Consider the following 20,903-nt stretch of genomic DNA (forward strand, 5'->3'; position numbering starts at 1 on the left):
GTGTGTAGCACAGTATGAAAAACATGAAGGGGGTGTGAAGCAGACTATGAAAAACATGAGGGGGGGTGTGAAGCACAGTATGCAAAATATGAAGGGCGGTGTGACCCACAGTATGGAAAACATAAAGGGGTGTGAAGCAGAGAATGGAAAACATGAAGGGGGGTGTGAAGCAGAGAATGGAAAACATGAAGGTGGGTGAAGTACAGTATGGAAAACATGAAGGGGGGTGTGAAGCACAGTATGGAAAACATGAAGGGGGGTATGAAGCACAGTATGGAAACCATGAAGGGGGGTGTGAAGCACAGTATGCAAAATATGAAGGGTGGTGTGAAGCACAGTATGGAAAACATGAAGGAGTGTGAAGCACAGTATGGAAAACATGAAGGGGGGTGTGAAGCACAGTATGGAAAACATGAAGGGGGGTGTGAAGCACAGTATGCAAATATGAAGTGCGGTGTGAAGCACAGTATGGAAAACATGAAGGGGGGTGAAGCACAGTATGAAAAAAATGAAGGAGGTGTGAAGCAGAGAATGGAAAACATGAAGGTGGGTGTAGCAAAGTTTAGAAAACATGACGGGGGAGTGAAGCACAGTATGGAAACCATTAAGGGGGGTGTGAAGCAGAGTATGAAAAACATGAAGGGGGGTGTGAAGCACAGTATGGAAAACATGAAGGGGGGGTGTGAAGCACAGTATGCAAAATATGAAGGGCGGTGTGAACCACAGTATGGAAAACATGAAGGGGTGTGAAGCACAGTATGGAAAACATTACAGGGGTGTGAAGCACAGTATGGAAAACATGAAGGGTGTGAAGCACAGTATGGAAAACATGACGGGGGTGTGAAGCACAGTATGGAAAACATGAAGGGGGGTGTGAAGTACAGTATGGAAACCATGAAGGGGGGTGTGAAGCACAGTATGGAAACATGACGGGGGGGTGAAGCACAGTATGGAAAACATGAAGGGGGGTGTGAAGCACAGTATGGAAAACATGAAGGGGGGTGTGAAGCACAGTATGGAAAGCATGAAGGGGGTGAAGCAGAGTATAGAGAACATGACGGGGGTGTGAAGCACAGTATGGAAAACATGAAGAAGGTGTGAAGCACAGTATGGAAAACATGAAGGGGGTGTGAAGCAGAGTATGGAAAACATGACAGGGGTGTGAAGCAGAGTATGGTAAAAAACATGAAGGGGCATGTGAAGCACAGTATGGAAAACATGAAGGGGGGTGTGAAGCACAGTATGGAAACCATGAAGGGGGGTGTGAAGCACAGTATGCAAAATATGAAGGGTGGTGTGAAGCACAGCATGGAAAACATGAAGGTTTGTGTGAAGCACAGCATGGAAAACATGAAGGGTTGTGTGAAGCACAGTATGGAAAACATGAAGGGGTGTGAAGCACAGTATGGAAAACATGAAGGGGGGTGTGAAGCACAGTATGCAAATATGAAGTGCGGTGTGAAGCACAGTATGGAAAACATGAAGGGGTATGAAGCACAGTATGGAAAACATGAAGGGGTGTGAAGCACAGTATGGAAAACATGAAGGGGGGTGTGAAGCACAGTATGCAAATATGAAGTGCGGTGTGAAGCACAGTATGGAAAACATGAAGGGGTATGAAGCACAGTATGGAAAACATGAAGGGGGGTGTGAAGCACAGTATGAAAAAAATGAAGGGGGTGTGAAGCAGAGAATGAAAAACATGAAGGTGGGTGTAGCAGAGTATAGAAAACATGACGGGGGTGTGAAGCACAGTATGGAAACCATTAAGGAGGGTGTAAAGCACAGTATGAAAAACATGAAGGGGGGTGTGCAGCAGACTATGAAAAACATGAAGGGGAGTGTGAAGCACAGTATGAAAAACATGAAGGGGGGGGTGTGAAGCACAGTATGCAAAATATGAAGGGCAGTGTGAAGCACAGTATGGAAAACATGAAGGGGTGTGAAGCACAGTATGGAAAACATGAAGGGGGTGTGAAGCAGAGAATGGAAAACATGAAGGAGGGTGAAGCAGAGTATAGTAAACATGATGGGGGGGTGAAGCACAGTATGGAAAACATGAAGGGGGGTGTGAAGCACAGTATGAAAAACATGAAGGGAGGTGTGAAGCACAGTATGGAAAACATGACGGGGGTGTGAAGCACAGTATGGAAAACATGAAGGGGAGTGTGAAGCACAGTATGAAAAACATGAAGGGGGTGTGAAGCACAATATGAAAAACATGAAGGGGGTGTGAAGTACAGTATGCAAAGCATGAAGGGGGTGAAGCAGAGTATGGAAAACATGAAGGGGGGTGTGAAGCAGAGTATGGAAAACATGAAGGGGGGGTTTGAAGCACAGTATGGAAAACATGAAGGGGGTGTGAAGCAAAGTAAGGAAAATATGAAGGGAGGTGTGAAGCAGAGTATGGAAAACATGAAGGGGCGTGTGAAGCACAGTATGGAAAACAAGAAGGGGGGTGTGAAGAACAGTTTGGAAAACGTGAAGGGGGGTGTGAAGCACAGCATGAAAAACATGAATGGGGTGTGAAGCACAGTATGGAAAACATGAAGGGGGTGAAGCAGAGTATAGAAAACATGACGGGGGTGTGAAGCACAGTATGGAAAACATGAAGAAGGTGTGAAGCACAGTTGGGAAAACATGAAGGGGGGTGTGAAGCACAGTATGGAAAACATGAAGGGGGGTGTGAAGCAAAGTAAGGAAAACATGAAGGGGGGTGTGAAGCACAGTATGGAAAACATGAAGGGGGGTGTGAAGCACAGTATGGAAAGCCTGAAGAAGGTGTGTAGCACAGTATGGAAAACATGAAGGAGGGTGTGAAGCACAGTATGAAAAACATGAAGGGGGTGTGAAGCAGACTATGAAAAACATGAGGGGGGGTGTGAAGCACAGTATGGAAAACATGAAGGGGTGTGAAGCAGAGAATGGAAAACATGAAGGGCGGTGTGAAGCACAGTATTGAAAACATGAAGGGGGTGTGAAGCAGAGAATGGAAAACATGAAAGTGGGTGAAGCTGAGTATAGTAAACATGACGGGGGTGTGAAGCACAGTATGGAAACCATTAAGGGGGGTGTGAAGCACAGTATGAAAAACATGAAGGGGGGTGTGAAGCACAGTATGGAAAACATGACGGGGGTGTGAAGCAGAGTATGGAAAACATGAAGGGGGGTGTGAAGCACAGTATGGAAACCATGAAGGGGGGTGTGAAGCATAGTATGGAAAACATGAATGGGGATGAAGAACAGAATGGAAAACATGAAGGGGGGGTGAAGCACAGTATGGAAAACATGAAGGGGGGTGTGAAGCACAGTATGAAAAACATGGAGGTGGTGTGAAGCACAGTGTGAAAAACATGAATGGGGTGTGAAGTACAGTATGGAAAACATGAAGGGGGGTGTGAAGCACAGTATGAAAAACATGAAAGGGGTGTGAAGCACAGTATGGAAAACATGAAGGGGGTGTGAAGCACAGTATGGAAAACATGAAGGGGGTGTGATGCACAGTATGGAAAACAAGAAGGGGGTGTGAAGCACAGTATGGAAAACAAGAAGGGGGTGTGAAGCACAGTATGGAAAACATGAAGGGGTGTGAAGCACAGTATGGAAAACATGAAAGGGGGTGTGAAACAGAGTGTTAAAAACATGAAGGGGGTGTGAAGCAGAGTATGGAAAACATGACAGGGGTGTGAAGCAGAGTATGGTAAAAAACATGAAGGGGCATGTGAAGCACAGTATGGAAAACATGAAGGGGCATGTGAAGCACAGTATGGAAACCATGAAGGGGGGTGTGAAGCACAGTATGCAAAATATGAAGGGTGGTGTGAAGCACAGTATGGAAAACATGAAGGGTGGTGTGAAGCACAGTATGGAAAACATGAAGGGGTGTGAAGCACAGTATGGAAAACATGAAGGGGGATGTGAAGCTCAGTATGGAAAACATGAAGAGGGGGGTTAAGCACAGTATGGAAAACATGAAGGGGAGTGTGAAGCACAGTATGAAAAACATGAAGGGGGTGTGAAGCACAGTATGAAAAACATGAAGGGGGTGTGAAGTACCGTATGGAAAACATGAAGGGGGGTGTGAAGCACAGTATGAAAAACATGAAGGGGGTGCGATGCACAGTATGGAAAACATGAAGGGGGGTGAAGCAGAGTAGAGAAAAAAAGACGGGGATGTGAAGCACAGTATAGAAAACATGATGGGGGTGAAGCACAGTATGGAAGACATGAAGGGGTGTGTGAAGCACAGTATGGAAAACATGAAGGGGGTGTGAAGCACAGTATGGAAAACAAAAAGGGGGTGTGAAGCAGAGTGTGAAAAACATGAAGGGGGTGTGAAGCAGAGTATGGAAAACATGACAGGGGTGTGAAGCAGAGTATGGTAAAAAACATGAAGGGGCGTGTGAAGCACAGTATGGAAAACATGAAGGGGGGTGTGAAGCACAGTATGGAAACCATGAAGGGGGGTGTGAAGCACAGTATGCAAAATATGAAGGGTGGTGTGAAGCACAGTATGGAAAACATGAAGGGGTGTGAAGCACAGTATGGAAAACATGAAGGGGGGTATGAAGCACAGTATGCAAATATGAAGTGCGGTGTGAAGCACAGTATGGAAAACATGAAGGGGTGTGAAGCACAGTATGGAAAACATGAAGGGGGGTGAAGCACAGTATGAAAAAAATGAAGGGGGTGTGAAGCAGAGAATGGAAAACATGAAGGTGGGTGTAGCAGAGTATAGAAAACATGATGGGGGTGTGAAGCACAGTATGGAAACCATTAAGTGGGGTGTGAAGCACAGTATGAAAAACATGAAGGGGGGTGTGAAACAGACTATGAAAAACATGAAGAGGGGTGTGAAGCACAGTATGGAAAACATGAAGGGGGGGGGTGTGAAGCAAAGTATGCAACATATGAAGGGCGGTGTGAACCACAGTATGGAAAACATGAAGGGGTGTGAAGCACAGTATGGAAAACATTACGGGGGGGTGAAGCACAGTATGGAAAACATTACGGGGGGGTGAAGCAGAGTATGGAAAACATGAAGGGTGGTGTGAAGCACAGTATGTAAAACATGAAGGGGGGTGTGAAGCATAGTATGGAAAACATGAATGGGGATGAAGCACAGTATGGAAAACATGAAGGGGGGGTGAAGCACAGTATGGAAAACATGAAGGGGGGTGTGAAGCACAGTATGAAAAACATGGAGGGGGTGTGAAGCACAGTATGAAAAACATGAAAGGGGTGTGAAGCACAGTATGAAAAACATGAAGGGGGTGTGAAGCACAGTATGGAAAACTTGAAGGGGGTGTGAAGCACAGTATGAAAAACATGAAGTGGGTGTGAAGCACAGTATGGAAAACATGAAGGGGGGTGTGAAGCAGACTATAGAAAACATGAAGGGGGTGTAAAGCACAGTAAAGAAAATATGAAGGGGGGTGTGAAGCACAGTATGGAAAACATGAAGGGGGTGTGAAGCACAGTATGGAAAACATGAAGGGGGATGAAGCAGAGCATAGAAAACATGACGGGGGTTTGAAGCACATTATGGAAAACATGAAGGGGGCTGAAGCACAGTATGGAAAATATGAAGGGGGGTGTGAAGCACAGTATGAAAAACATGAAGAGGGGGGTTAAGCACAGTATGGAAAACATGAAGGGGAGTGTGAAGCACAGTATGAAAAACATGAAGGGGGTGTGAAGCACAGTATGAAAAACATGAAGGGGAGTGTGAAGCACAGTATTGAAAACCTAAAGGGGTGTGTGAAGCACAGTATGAAAAACATGAAGGGGGGTGAAGCACAGTATGGAGAACATGAAGGAGGGTATGAAGCACAGTATGGAGACCATGAAGGGGGGTGAAGCACAGTATGGAAAACATGAAGGGGGTGTGAAGCACAGTAAGGAAAACATGAAAGGGGGATAAAGCAGAGTATAGAAAACATGACGGGTGTGTGAAGCACAGTATGGAGAACATGAAGGAGGGTGTGAATCACAGTATGGAAAACATGAAGGGGGATAAAGCAGAGTATAGAAAACATGACGGGGGTGTGACGCACAGTATGAAAAACATGAAGGGGGGTGTGAAGCAGAGTATGGAAAACATGAAGGGGGTGAAGCAGAGTATAGAAAACATGAAGGGGGGTGTGAAGCACAGTATGGAGAACATGAAGGGGGGTGTGAAGCACAGTATGGAAAACATGATGGGGGGTGAAGCACAGTATGGAAAACATGAAGGGGGGTGAAGCACAATATGGAAAACATGACTGGGGTGTGAAGCACAGTATGGAAAACATGAAGGGGGGTGTGAAGCACAGTATGGAAAACATGACGGGGGTGTGAAGCACAGTATGGAAAACATGAAGGGGGGTGTGAAGCACAGTATGGAAAACATGAAGGGGGTGTGAATCAGAGTATGGAAAACATGAAGGGGGTGTGAAGCAGAGTATGAAAAACAGTAGATGGTGGCCCGATTCGAACGCATCGGGTATTCTAGAATAGGTATGCGGCCGACGGGGCGCAATTAGCAGAGCGGCGTTTAAATTTGGCGCCCAAATCGCTGATTGGTCGCGTTAGGCAACCGCGACCAATCAGCAAAGTGGTGTTTAAATTTGGCGGCAATATCGGTGATTGGTCGCGGGCGGCGGCCGCGACCAATCTGCAAACCGTGTTAGTGAGGATTGGAGAGCGTGTTTAAATTTGGCACCAAAATCGCTGATTAGTCGCGACCAATCAGCAGAGCGGTGTTTAAATTTGGCGCCAATACTGCTGATTGGTCACGGCCGCCGACCGCGACCAATCAGCAGAGCGATATAGAGTGGGGTTTAAATTTGGCACCAAAATCGCTGATTGGTCGCCGGCCGCGACCGATCAGCAGAGCGGTGTTTAAATTTGGCGCCAAAATCGCTGATTGGTCGCGACCAATCAGCAAAGAGGTCTTTAAATTTGGCGACAATACTGCTGATTGGTCGCAGCCGGCGACCGCGACCAATCAGCAGAGCGATGCAGAGCGGGGTTTAAATTTGGCGCCAAAGTCGCTGATTAGTCGCGGCTGACGGCCGCGACCAATCAGCAAAGCGTTGTTTAAATTTTGCGCCAATACTGCTGATTGATCTCAGCCAGCGGCCGCGATCAATCGCCACAGCGTTGTTTAAATTTGGCGCCAATCTCGCTGATTGGACGCATCTGGCGTCCGCGACCAATCAGCAGAGCGCTTTTTTAAATATGGCGCCAAGCTCGCTGATTGGTCGCGGCTGGCGTCCGCGACCAATTAGCACAGCAGTGTTTAAATGTGGCGGCAAGATCGGAGATTGGTCGCGTCCGCTATTTAAATGTGGCGCCCAAATCGGTGATTGGTCGCAGGCAGCGGCCGCGACCAATCAGCAGAGCGGTGTTTAACTTTAGCGCCAAGATCACTGATTGGTCGCGTGCGGAGAGCGCGACCAATCAGCGAATCGTATTGGTGAGGAGCGGGGAGCGGAATCGTATTAGTGAGGACCGGGGAGCGCCGCTGCCTGTGTGGCTACTTCCGCTGCGAGAACCCGGGACTTGAGCGACTGCTCGCAGCAGAAGTATCCCGACCCGCAGCTCCGCTCCCCGGTCTTCCCTTCACACCCTAGCTACTGATGTCCCCACAGTATCCGCATGGTGTTACAAAGGTCCGGACATTTGTGTTAAAAATCGTTGATTGGTCGCTGGCGCTGCCCGCGACCAATCACCGATTTGGGCACCAAATTTAAATATCGGCCGCGACCAATCACCGATCTTGGCTCCACATTTAAACACCGCTGTGCTGATTGGTCACCGACGCTGGGCGCGACCAATCACCGATTTTGGCGCCACATTTAAATAGCGTCCGCGACCAATCAGTACAGCGGTGTTTAAATGTGGAGCCAAGATCGGTGATTGGTCGCGGCCGATATTTAAATTTGGCGCCCAAATCGGTGATTGGTCGCGGGCAGCGCCCGCGACCAATCAGCGATTTTTAACATAAATGTCCGGACCTTTGTAACACCATGCTGATACTGTGGGGACATCAGCGGCTAGCGTGTGAAGGGAGGACCGGGGAGCGGCGCTGCGGGTCGGGATACTTCTGCTGCGAGCGCCCGCTCATGTCCCTGGTTCTCGCAGCGGAAGTATCCGCACAGGCAGCGCCGCTCCCCGGTCCTCCCTTCACACCCTAGCCGCTGATGTCCCCACAGTATCCGCATGGTGTTACAAAGGTCCGGACATGTGTTAAAAATCGCTGATTGGTCGCGGGCAGCCAATCACCAATTTGGGCGCCAAATTTAAATATCGGATGCGACCAATCACTGATCTTGGCTCTCCGCACGCGACCAATCAGTGATCTTGGCGCTAAAGTTAAACACCGCTCTGCTGATTGGTCGCGGCCGCTGCCCGTGACCAATCACCGATTTGGGCGCCACATTTAAATAGCGGTCGCGACCAATCAGTACAGCGGTGTTTAAATGTGGAGCCAAGATCGGTGATTGGTCGCGGTCGATATTTAAATTTGGCGCCCAAATCGCGGGCACCGCCAGCGACCAATCAGCGATTCTTAACACAAATGTCCGGATCTTTGTAACACCATGCGGATACTGTGGGGACATCAGCGGCTAGGGTGTGAAGGGAGGACCGGGGAGCGGCGCTGCGGGTCGGGATACTTCTGCTGCGAGCGCCCGATCATGTCCCGGGTTCTCGCAGCGGAAGTATCCGCACAGGCAGCGCCGCTGACATCCATGCGGCAAGGGTGTGAAGGGAGGACCGGGGAGCGGCGCTGACATCCAATTGGTCGCGGCCGCTATTTAAATGTGCCGCACAAATCGGTGATTGGTCGCGGTCTTGGCCCGCGACCAATCACTGATCTTGCAGCTAAAGTTAACCACTACTGTGCTGATTGGTCACGGCCGATATTTAAATTTGGCGCCCAAACCGGTGATTGGTCGCGGGCAGCGTCCGCGACCAATCAGCACAGCGGTATTTAACTTTTGCGCTAAGATCAGTGATTGGTCGGGTCCGAAGACCGCGACCAATCATCGAATCGTCTTGGTGAGGACCGGGGAGCGGCGCTGCCTGTACGACTACTTCCGCTGCGAGAACCCGGGACATGAGCGGGCGCTCGCAGCAGAAGTATCCCGACCCGCAGCGCCGCTCCCCGGTCCTCCCTTCCGCATGGATGTCAGCGACGCCGGCGGTCCTTCCGCTGCTACCGGCCAGAACATGAGCGCCTCGCGCCGCTCATCTCCCGGCTGCATCTCCGTCCCGCAGATGGGTCCGGCGGTCAGGGTCCTTCTGCTGTTACCGGCCGGGAGATGAGCGCCTCGCGGCGCTCATCTCCCGGCTGAAACGCCACTGACCTCCGTCCCGCAGATGAGCCGCTAACGGCCGCCATCTTTTTTCTGAAATCCCGCGGCGCTGATTGGCTGCTGCCGGACCAATGAGCGACGCGGGATTTCCTGGACAGACAGACAGACAGACAGACGGGATAAGACAATTATATAGTAGATGAAGGGGGTGTGAAGCACAGTATGGAAAACATGAAGGGGGTGAAGCAGAGTATAGAAAACATGACGGGGGTGAGAAGCACAGTATGGAAAACATGAAGGGGCGTGTGAAGCATAGTATGGAAAACATGAAGGGGGGTGAAGCATAGTATGAAAAACATGAAGGGGGTATGAAGCACAGTATAGAAAACATGACGGGGTGTGAAGGACAGTATGGAAAACATGAAGAGGGTGTGAAGCACAGTATAGAAAACATGAAGAGGGTGTGAAGCACAGTATAGAAAACATGACTGGGGGTGTGAAGCACAGTACGGAAAACATGAAGGGGGTTGAAGTACAGCATGGAAAACATGAAAGGGGTGTGAAGCACAGTATGGAAAACATGAAGGGGGTGTGAAGCACAGTATAGAAAACATGATGGGGGGTGTGAAGCACAGTATGGAAAACATGAAGGGGCGTGTGAAGCACGGTATGGAAAATATGATGGGGAGTGTGAAGCACAGTATGGAAAACATGAAGGGGGATGAAGCAGATTATAGAAAACATGACGGGGGTGTGAAGCCCAGTATGGAAAACATGAAGGGGGTGTAAAGCACAGTATGGAAAACATGAAGGGGGTGTGAAGCACAGTATGGAGGACATGAAGGGGGGTGAAGCACAGTATGGAAAACATGAAGGGGGATGAAGCAGAGTAAAGAAAACATGAAGGGGGTGAAGCACAGTATGGATAACATGAAGGGGGGTGTGAAGCACAGTATGGAAAACATAAAGGGGGTGTGAAGCACAGTATGGAAAACATGAAGGAGGGTGTGAAGCAGAGTATGGAAAACATGAAGGGGGGTGTGAAGCAGAGTATGGAAAAACATGAAGGGAGTGTGAAGCACAGTATGGAAAACATGAAAGGGGTGTGAAGCACAGTATGGAAGACATGAAGGGGGGTGTGAAGCACAGTATGGAAACATGAAGGGGGTGTGAAGCACAGTATGGAAAACATGAAGGGGGTGAAGCACAGTATGGAAAACATGAAGGGGGTGTGAAGCAGAGTATGAAAGACATGAAGGGGGGTGTGAAGCACAATATGGAAAACATGAAGGGGGGTTAAGCACAGTATGGAAAACATGAAGGGGATGTGAAGCACAGTATGGAAAACATGAAGGGGGTTTGATGCACAGTATGGAAAACATGAAGGGGGATGAAGCAGAGTATAGAAAACATGACGGGGGTGTAAAGCACAGTATGGAAAACATGAATGGGGGTGTGAAGCACAGTTTGGAGAACATGAAGGGGGGGAGCACAGTATGGAAAATATGAAGGGGGATGAAGCATAGTATAGAAAACATGATGGGGGTGTGAAGCACAGTAAGGAAAACATGATGGGGGTGAAGCACAGTATGGAGAACAGGAAGGGGGGTGTTAAGCACAGTATGGAAAACATGAACGGGAGTGTGAAGCACAGTATGGAAAACATGAAGGTGGTGAAGCACAGTATGGAAAACATGAAGGGGGTGTGAAGCAGAGCATGGAAAACATGATGGGGGTGTAAAGCACAGTATGGAAAACATGAAGGGGCGTGTGAAGCACGGTATGGAAAATATGATGGGGAGTGTGAAGCACAGTATGGAAAACATGAAGGGGGGGTGAAGCACAGTATAGAGAACATGAAGGGTGTGTAAAGCATAGTATGGAAAACATGATGTGGGTGTGAAGCACAGTATGGAAAACATGATGAGGGTGTGAAGCACGGTATGGCGAACATGAAGGGGTGTGAAGCACAGTATCGAAAACATGATGGGGTGTGTGAAGCACAGAAGGGAGAACATGAAGGGGGGTGTGAAGTACAGTATGGAGAACATGAAGGGGTGTGAAGCACAGTGCGGAGAACATGAAGGGAGGTGAAGCACAGTATAGAAAACATGATGGGGCGTGTGAAGCACAGTATGGAGAACATGAAGGGGGGTGTGGAGCACAGTATGGAAAAACTGATGGGGATGTGAAGCACAGTATGAAGAACATGAAGGGGGCTGTGAAGCACAGTATGGAAAACATTAAGGGGGGTGTGAAGCACAGTATGGAAAACAAGAAGGGGGGTGAAGCACAGTATGAAAAACATGAAGGGGTTGTGAAGCACAGTATGGAAAACATGAAGGGGTTGTGAAGCACAGTATGGAAAACATGAAGGGGGTGTGAAGCAGAGTATAGAAAACCTGACAGGGTGTGAAGCACAGTATGGAGAACATGAAGGGAAGGTGAAGCAAAGTATAGAAAACATGATGGGGTGTGTGAAGCACAGTATGGAAAACATGATGGGGCGTGTGAAGCACAGTATGGAGAACATGAAGGGGGGTGTGAAGCACAGTATGGAAAATCTGATGGGGGTGTGAAGCAGAGTATGGAAAACATGAAGGGGGGGTGAAGCACAGTATAGAGAACATGAAGGGTGTGTAAAGCATAGTATGGAAAACATGATGTGGGTGTGAAGCACAGTATGGAAAACATGATGAGGGTGTGAAGCACGGTATGGCGAACATGAAGGGGTGTGAAGCACAGTATCGAAAACATGATGGGGTGTGTGAAGCACAGAAGGGAGAACATGAAGGGGGGTGTGAAGTACAGTATGGAGAACATGAAGGGGTGTGAAGCACAGTGCGGAGAACATGAAGGGAGGTGAAGCACAGTATAGAAAACATGATGGGGCGTGTGAAGCACAGTATGGAGAACATGAAGGGGGGGTGTGGAGCACAGTATGGAAAAACTGATGGGGATGTGAAGCACAGTATGAAGAACATGAAGGGGGCTGTGAAGCACAGTATGGAAAACATTAAGGGGGGTGTGAAGCACAGTATGGAAAACAAGAAGGGGGGTGAAGCACAGTATGAAAAACATGAAGGGGTTGTGAAGCACAGTATGGAAAACATGAAGGGGTTGTGAAGCACAGTATGGAAAACATGAAGGGGGTGTGAAGCAGAGTATAGAAAACCTGACAGGGTGTGAAGCACAGTATGGAGAACATGAAGGGAAGGTGAAGCAAAGTATAGAAAACATGATGGGGTGTGTGAAGCACAGTATGGAAAACATGATGGGGCGTGTGAAGCACAGTATGGAGAACATGAAGGGGGGTGTGAAGCACAGTATGGAAAATCTGATGGGGGTGTGAAGCAGAGTATGGAAAACATGAAGGGGGTGTGAAGCACAGCTTGGAAAACATGAAGGGGGTGAAGCACAGTATGGAAAATATGAAGGGGGTGTGAAGCAGAGTATGGAAGACATGAAGGGGGGTGTGAAGCACAGTATTGAAAACATGAAGGGGGGTTAAGCACAGTATGGAAAACATGAAGGGGGTGTGAAGCACAGTATGGAAAACATGAAGGGGGTGTGAAGCACAGTATGGAAAACATGAAGGGGCGTGTGAAGCACAGTATGGAAAACATGATTGGGGGAGTAGCACAGTATGTAAAATATGAAGGGGGATTAAGCAGAGTATAGAAAACATGACGGGGGTGTGAAGCACAGTATGGAAAACATGATGGGGATGAAGCACAGTATGGAGAACATGAAGAGGGGTGTTAAGCACAGTATGGAAAACATGAAGGGGAGTGTGAAGTACAGTATGGAAAACATGAAGGGGGGTGTGAAGCACAGTATGGAAAACATGAAGGGGGTGAAGCACAGTATGGAAAACATGAAGGGGGTGTGAAGCAGAGTACGGAAAACATGAAGGGGGTGTGAAGCACAGTATGGAAAACATGTAGGTGGATGTGAAGCACAGTATGGAAAACATGAAGGGGGGTGTGAAGCACAGTATAGAGAACATGAAGGGGGGTGAAGCATATTATGAAAAACATGATGCGGGTGTGAAGCACAGTATGGAAAAAATGATGGGGGTGTGAAGCACGGTATGGCAAACATGAAGGGGTGTGAAGCACAGTATGGAAAACATGATGAGGTGTGTGAAGCACAGTATGGAGAACATGAAGGGCAGTGTGAAGTACAGTATGGACAACATGAAGGGGTGTGAAGCACAGTGTGGAAAACATGAAGGGAGGTGAAGCACAGTATAGAAAACATGATGGGGCGTGTGAAGCACAGTATGGAGAACATGAAGGGGGGTGTGAAGTACAGTATGGAGAACATGAAGGGGTGTGAAGCACAGTGTGGAGAACATGAAGGGAGGTGAAGCACAGTATAGAAAACATGATGGGGCGTGTGAAGCACAGTATGGAGAACATGAAGGGGGGTGTGGAGCACAGTATGGAAAACCTGATGTGGGTGTGAAGCACAGTATGAAGAACATGAAGGGGGGTGTGAAGCACAGTATGGAAAACATTAAGGGGGGTGTGAAGCACAGTATGGAAAACATGAAGGGGGGTGAAGCACAGTATGAAAAACATGAAGGGGTTGTGAAGCACAGTATGGAAAACATGAAGGGGCGTGTGAAGTGTAGCACCCTGAGGATTCGGCTGCTACAGGGGTATTGCACCTCAACCCAGAGGTGTGATATTCCACTCCCGGGTAAGGATGGAGTGTGGACCTGAGCTCGGTAGGCTGCATGCACTACACACATCCCATTTCCGAGGAACAGGCCGACGGTACTCCCACTTAGAAATGTGCAGGTACGACCGAGTCTGTTCCTGGCTGGAGTGGGAGGGGGGTGGTACATCCCAAGTAGTGTAGGGGCAGATAGGAGGAGCAGCCTGGGTAAAGATAGGAGCTCATTGGGTGCTGGTCACCTGAGCTCACACATAGAGGGAGTATATAAGGTGGGCACCATCAAAGATCAGGGTCAGTCTGTCAGAGTCAGTAAGAAGCAGAGGTCCAGATGAGCCTGCAGAGAGAGAGTGGAGCAGAGAAGGAAAGACCCAGAGAGGGAAAAAGCAAGGACTCTGAGAACCCAAATTCAATCCCCGGGTGAAGAGTCGGCATTAGGGTACCGGATCCCAAACTGGTGGGGGCAAAAGCACACCCTAGCCAGAGACCGGAGGCCGTGGGCAGCGTCTGCCACGGCCACCCACCACATCCACCCCGAAGGCAAACCACGTGGAGGGTCAGGGAACCCAAGGCCAAGGGTCTCCCAACAGAAGGCCCGAGGGAGCTGGACCTAGGTGGATCACTAGTGGGGACGGCCAGAGGAAAGGACAGAAGGAGAGCTCAGGGTCACGCTCCGGACTTGTTTGGGGGTTTGCTGAATCCAGGACCTGGTGGACGCAGCACGGCTCGGGTGGTCACTTGAAGCTGGAGTGACCGGAACATCAGCAGTGAGTAAATACCCTAAACTGCACAACCCGACTCTGTCTTCACTTAACATCTATGCTGCACCACCACAACCCCCATCCTCTGCACCTGACCCCCTGAGGCTATACCCCACCCGTTGGGGGTTATACTACCAAAAGCTGCACCAACACCATCAGCCTCAGCGGACCCTGCTGCAGCGGCGGCCATAGTGACCGCAATACAACGGGTGGCGTAGTCGACATTAAGAACTTTATAACATCTGTAGGACTGCCACATACTCTGAGCTTGACACCCTGGGCACGGACCGGGTCACAGCCACTCGGAAGACTACAACCCCCATCTGATCCGGCTCCGGGTATTCCCCTAAAGAATATGGCCCAGGGGGCGCGTCAACTTTGGCGTAGTCGGCAGGATTACGTGCCCGCAACACCCGGGTACTGCGTGCCTGAAGATAAGAACGAGTTTACCTCAAAAAGAAGTCTCCTGCCGGTTCCGGAGGGTCCCCGCCATCGGACCCCATCACAGGTCGATTCCAGCCGGTTGTCCGCCATTAACAGCGTTTTCCCGCCATCTGCAGAGTTTCCCGCCACTGGGAGACGATTCCCGCCATTTCCGAAGGTTTCCCGCCTTGGAAGAGCGGACGCCATTATGGGCGTGCCAGAGGGTGGCGAGAGGCCACCTCCCATCGTGGGCCAGGACCGAAAATGGCGCCAAAAGTGGAAACCGCCCCCACCAACAGAGACTGTGATGCTAGAGGTGTCTGTCAGCGTGAAAGAACAGCCCCTGGAGCTGACAATCACCAAGTGGCCCCGGGACCGCCCTCGAGGTGGGAGGAGACGAAAGGAGAGAACAAAGATGGGTGTCGCTTGGAGCAGTCTGGAGCGAGCGCACCCGGAGGCAAGAAGCCTGGAGAAGAGTATCGGAGGAGCTTACCCGGAGATGGCGAGAAAGCAGAGCAGCACCGGCCCGTTGGCCAGGAGCCTGCTAGAAACAGAGGAGGGAGAGCAGAGCAGCACCGGCCCGCTGGCCAGGAGCCTGCTGGAGACAACAGAAGGAGAGCAGAGCAGCACCGACCCGTTGGTCAGGAGCCTGCTGGAAGCAACGACCCCACTAGGCCTAGTGGAGGTCCTAGCACAGCTCCCCCGAGACCGGGAGTGTGCACAGACCGCTCTGGAGGGCCTCGCAAGGAGGATGGCCCGGGTGCAGCGAGAGACGTTGGCGGAGTGGAGCCGTGAGATGGCCCAGCGGACCGAGACTCGTCAGCGGAGCACGCCACCCGAGATGAGGAGACAGACCGCCTCTGAGGATGGCGCAGGAGGACTGAAGGCCGGAGACGGCGCCGAGAAGGGAGCCGAACGAAAGGAGGCAGGTAAAGGGGACGTCTCTACCCCAAACCGGGAAACCGCGCACCTGCCCCAGCTCCCCGTCGCAGAGCCCGAAGTACCCCCTGCCGTGCCCGTAACCGCAACGTCACCGCCACAGACTAGGCCTCAACCGGAAGCCGCAGCCGCGACCCCTGTGACGTCACACGCCTCGACCCTGAGCGTGACCAAGCAGGAAGTACCACCAGCCTGGTCGCAAGGCCTAGTACCCCCGGGCGCCGCAATACCAACAGCGCCCCCTACCTCCGCGGAGCCACCGGCCTGGTCGCAGGGCCAAGTAGCCCAGGGTGCCGCCGTCCTTACGGTGCCCTTCACCTTCCAGATACCCCAGGCCTGGCCGCAAGGCCCGGGCAACCCGGGCGCTAACACCACTGCGCCCATAAGACCAAGAGTGCCGCATCTGGGAGAGGACCTGTTTACCCAACACACGTGCCCGGATGGGCAGCCTTTCATCTGGCCCCAGGAATATCATGAACTGGAACGGCAGAGGAAGGCTGGGGCCATGTGTGCACCCCTGATCCCGGCTCCAAAGCCCGTAAAGAGGATCTCGCCCCCGCTAGAAGAGGCCCAATTTGAGTGGGACCCCACCGGAGAAGATCTCATGGGGTTCACTCAGGAGACTCGGGCAGCTGCAGCGGAGCGTGCTGAGTGCTGCCGCCAGCAGCTCGAGGTCTTTGAGAGGGAGCGGAGAGAGAGGCGGGTCCGGGAACAGCAAGCTCAAATAAGGAGCGCGGAGCAGAAGAGCCGGGCCAGGAGAGACCCCCGTGCAGCGCATAGTCCCCGCACCACCGGGACTGTGATCAAGTTTAACATGCAGCATGGGTGGGGCTTCATCCGAGACCACCGCACCCCAGGCGACGTCTTCGTAACCAGGAGAGACGTTGAATCCCACCTACCGGAGGGACACAGAGGTCGTGACCTTTACATCGGGGACGAGGTCACCTTTACCCGGCACAAGTGTGCCAAAGGACCCTACGCCCTCCATGTGCATCGCCTGACGGAGGAAGAGCTGCGGTGTGAGGAGGAAGAACAAGAGGACCCGGACGGGTCTGAAGCTAAAGGTAACCACAAAGAAAGAGCAGGAGGACGTCGTCGTTAAGTACGGCAGAGTAGAAGCTGTACATAGTTACCTGTCGGGGTACCAAAGAAACTGTTGCTGATAATATAGTCCCCGTTGGGACCAGCATGTGTGAACTGTTTACCCGTTTATCCCTTAAATCCCACTGACCGAGGACTGAGAGCGGTCATTCCTCCCTTATACCTGGCCGAGGACTGAGAGCGGCCATATCCCTGTATATAGTTGCGCGTCCTAAAGCGCTCCCTACTGGTTTTACAGGAAAGCCACGAGTTTTTCAAGAAAAGACTGTCGCACTTTACCCGGTCACACGTTGCACAGTGACCGGAGGAGGAGCCAGAGGCGACGAGAATGTTATTTATATGAAAAGTTTTCTGATATATATATGATATTTTATATGTTTTTACTATGTTGTTTATATGAAAAAAATTTGTATGTTTTGTGGTGTTTTGTTCTTACAGCCCGAGGGCGTGCTGTGATTTACCAGGGGGGAATGTAGCACCCTGAGGATTCGGCTGCTACAGGGGTATTGCACCTCAACCCAGAGGTGTGATATTCCACTCCCGGGTAAGGATGGAGTGTGGACCTGAGCTCGGTAGGCTGCATGCACTACACACATCCCATTTCCGAGGAACAGGCCGACGGTACTCCCACTTAGAAATGTGCAGGTACGACCGAGTCTGTTCCTGGCTGGAGTGGGAGGGGGGTGGTACATCCCAAGTAGTGTAGGGGCAGATAGGGGGAGCAGCCTGGGTAAAGATAGGAGCTCATTGGGTGCTGGTCACCTGAGCTCACACATAGAGGGAGTATATAAGGTGGGCACCATCAAAGATCAGGGTCAGTCTGTCAGAGTCAGTAAGAAGCAGAGGTCCAGATGAGCCTGCAGAGAGAGAGTGGAGCAGAGAAGGAAAGACCCAGAGAGGGAAAAAGCAAGGACTCTGAGAACCCAAATTCAATCCCCGGGTGAAGAGTCGGCATTAGGGTACCGGATCCCAAACTGGTGGGGGCAAAAGCACACCCTAGCCAGAGACCGGAGGCCGTGGGCAGCGTCTGCCACGGCCACCCACCACATCCACCCCGAAGGCAAACCACGTGGAGGGTCAGGGAACCCAAGGCCAAGGGTCTCCCAACAGAAGGCCCGAGGGAGCTGGACCTAGGTGGATCACTAGTGGGGACGGCCCGAGGAAAGGACAGAAGGAGAGCTCAGGGTCACGCTCCGGACTTGTTTGGGGGTTTGCTGAATCCAGGACCTGGTGGACGCAGCACGGCTCGGGTGGTCACTTGAAGCTGGAGTGACCGGAACATCAGCAGTGAGTAAATACCCTAAACTGCACAACCCGACTCTGTCTTCACTTAACATCTATGCTGCACCACCACAACCCCCATCCTCTGCACCTGACCCCCTGAGGCTATACCCCACCCGTTGGGGGTTATACTACCAAAAGCTGCACCAACACCATCAGCCTCAGCGGACCCTGCTGCAGCGGCGGCCATAGTGACCGCAATACAACGGGTGGCGTAGTCGACATTAAGAACTTTATAACATCTGTAGGACTGCCACATACTCTGAGCTTGACACCCTGGGCACGGACCGGGTCACAGCCACTCGGAAGACTACAACCCCCATCTGATCCGGCTCCGGGTATTCCCCTAAAGAATATGGCCCAGGGGGCGCGTCAGAAGCACAGTATGGAAAACATGATTGGGGGAGTAGCACAGTATGGAAAATATGAAGGGGGATTAAGCAGAGTATAGAAAACATGTCGGGGGTGTGAAGCACAGTATGGAAAACATGATGGGGATGAAGCACAGTATGGAGAACATGAAGAGGGGTGTTAAGCACAGTATGGAAAACATGAAGGGGAGTGTGAAGTACAGTATGGAAAACATGAAGGGGGGTGTGAAGCACAGTATGGAAAACATGAAGGGGGTGAAGCACAGTATGGAAAACATGAAGGGGGTGTGAAGCAGAGTACGGAAAACATGAAGGGGGTGTGAAGCACAGTATGGAAAACATGTAGGTGGGTGTGAAGCACAGTATGGAAAACATGAAGGGGGGTGTGAAGCACAGTATAGAGAACATGAAGGGGGGTGAAGCATATTATGAAAAACATGATGCGGGTGTGAAGCACAGTATGGAAAAAATGATGGGGGTGTGAAGCACGGTATGGCAAACATGAAGGGGTGTGAAGCACAGTATGGAAAACATGATGAGGTGTGTGAAGTACAGTATGGAGAACATGAAGGGCAGTGTGAAGTACAGTATGGAGAACATGAAGGGGTGTGAAGCACAGTGTGGAAAACATGAAGGGAGGTGAAGCACAGTATAGAAAACATGATGGGGCGTGTGAAGCACAGTATGGAGAACATGAAGGGGTGTGAAGCACATTGTGGAGAACATGAAGGGAGGTGAAGCACAGTATAGAAAACATGATGGGGCGTGTGAAGCACAGTATGGAGAACATGAAGGGGGGTGTGAAGTACAGTATGGAGAACATGAAGGGGTGTGAAGCACAGTGTGGAGAACATGAAGGGAGGTGAAGCACAGTATAGAAAACATGATGGGGCGTGTGAAGCACAGTATGGAGAACATGAAGGGGGGTGTGGAGCACAGTATGGAAAACCTGATGGGGGTGTGAAGCACAGTATGGAGAACATGAAGGGGGGTGTGAAGCACAGTATGGAAAACATTAAGGGGGGTGTGAAGCACAGTATGGAAAACATGAAGGGGGGTGAAGCACAGTATGAAAAACATGAAGGGGTTGTGAAGCACAGTATGGAAAACATGAAGGGGGTGTGAAGCAGAGTATAGAAAACATGACAGGGTGTGAAGCACAGTATGGAGAACATGAAGGAAAGGTGAAGCAAAGTATAGAAAACATGATGGGGTGTGTGAAGCACAGTATGGAAAACATGATGGGGCGTGTGAAGCACAGTATGGAGAACATGAAGGGGGGTGTGAATCACAATATGGAAAATCTGATGGGGGTGTGAAGCAGAGTATGGAAAACATGAAGGGGGTGAAGCACAGTTTGGAAAACATGAAGGGGGTGAAGCACAGTATGGAAAACATGAAGGGGGTGTGAAGCAGAGTATGGAAGACATGAAGGGGGGTGTGAAGCACAGTATGGAAAACATGAAGGGGGTGTGAAGCACAGTATGGAAAACATGAAGGGGGTGTGAAGCACAGTATGGAAAACATGAAGGGGGTGTGAAGCACAGTATGGAAAACATGAAGGGGGTGTGAAGCACAGCATGGAAAACATGAAGGGGCGAGTGAAGCACAGTATGGAAAGCATGATTGGGGGTGTAGCACAGTATGGAAAATATGAAGGGGGATGAAGCAGAGTATAGAAAACATGACGGGGGTGTGAAGCACAGTATGGAAAACATAATGGGGGTGAAGCACAGTATGGAGAACATGAAGGGGGGTGTGAAGCACAGTATGGAAAACCTGATGGGGGTGTGAAGCAGAGTATGGAAAACATGAAGGGAGGTGAAGTACAGTATAGAAAACATGATGGGGTGTGTGAATCACAGTATGGAGAACATGAAGGGGGGTGTGAAGCACAGTATGGAAAACCTGATGGGGGTGTGAAGCAGAGTATGGAAAACATGAAGGGGGTGAAGCACAGTATGGAAACATGAAGGGGGGTGAATCACAGTATGGAAACATGAAGGGGGGTGAATCACAGTATGGAGAACATGAAGGGAGGT

The sequence above is a fragment of the Phyllobates terribilis genome, unplaced genomic scaffold (assembly GCF_046119375.1).
Source record: "Phyllobates terribilis strain yellow unplaced genomic scaffold, ASM4611937v1 Scaffold_9__5_contigs__length_417890890, whole genome shotgun sequence".
Lineage (NCBI taxonomy): Eukaryota > Metazoa > Chordata > Amphibia > Anura > Dendrobatidae > Phyllobates > Phyllobates terribilis.